At 43.7% G+C, this 526-nt stretch overlaps 1 protein-coding gene across 1 annotated transcript in view; it reads right to left on the minus strand.

Moving 5' to 3' along the window:
* fcho2 (FCH and mu domain containing endocytic adaptor 2) overlaps positions 1-526 on the minus strand; it is a gene marked incomplete at its 5' end in the record, with an annotated part of 44,412 nt that overhangs the window by 3,214 nt on the left and 40,672 nt on the right. The gene's annotated exons all lie outside the window — the stretch shown is intronic.

A 526-nucleotide genomic window follows, 5' to 3' on the forward strand; every position in this document is an offset into this window, starting at 1 on the left:
CTCACTTACTGTACACTCTCACTTACTGTACACCCTCACTTACTGTACACCCTCACTTACTGTACACTCTCACTTACTGTACACTTACTGTACACCCTCACTTACTGTACACTCTCACTTACTGTACACTCTCACTTACTGTACACCCTCACTTACTGTACACTTACTGTACACCCTCACTTACTGTACACCCTCACTTACTGTACACTTACTGTACACCCTCACTTACTGTACACCCTCACTTACTGTACACTCTCACTTACTGTACATCCTCACTTACTGTACACCCTCACTTACTGTACACTCTCACTTACTGTACACTTACTGTTCACTCTCACTTACTGTACACCCTCACTTACTGTACACTCTCACTTACTGTACACCCTCACTGTACACCGTCACTTACTGTACACCCTCACTTACTGTACATCCTCACTTACTGTACACCCTCACTTACTGTACACTCTCCCTTACTGTACACTTACTGTTCACTCTCACTTACTGTACACTCTCACTTACTGTACAC

The sequence above is a fragment of the Notothenia coriiceps genome, unplaced genomic scaffold (assembly GCF_000735185.1).
Source record: "Notothenia coriiceps isolate Sejong01 unplaced genomic scaffold, NC01 NC01_scaffold00033779, whole genome shotgun sequence".
In the NCBI taxonomy this organism is placed as follows: domain Eukaryota; kingdom Metazoa; phylum Chordata; class Actinopteri; order Perciformes; family Nototheniidae; genus Notothenia; species Notothenia coriiceps.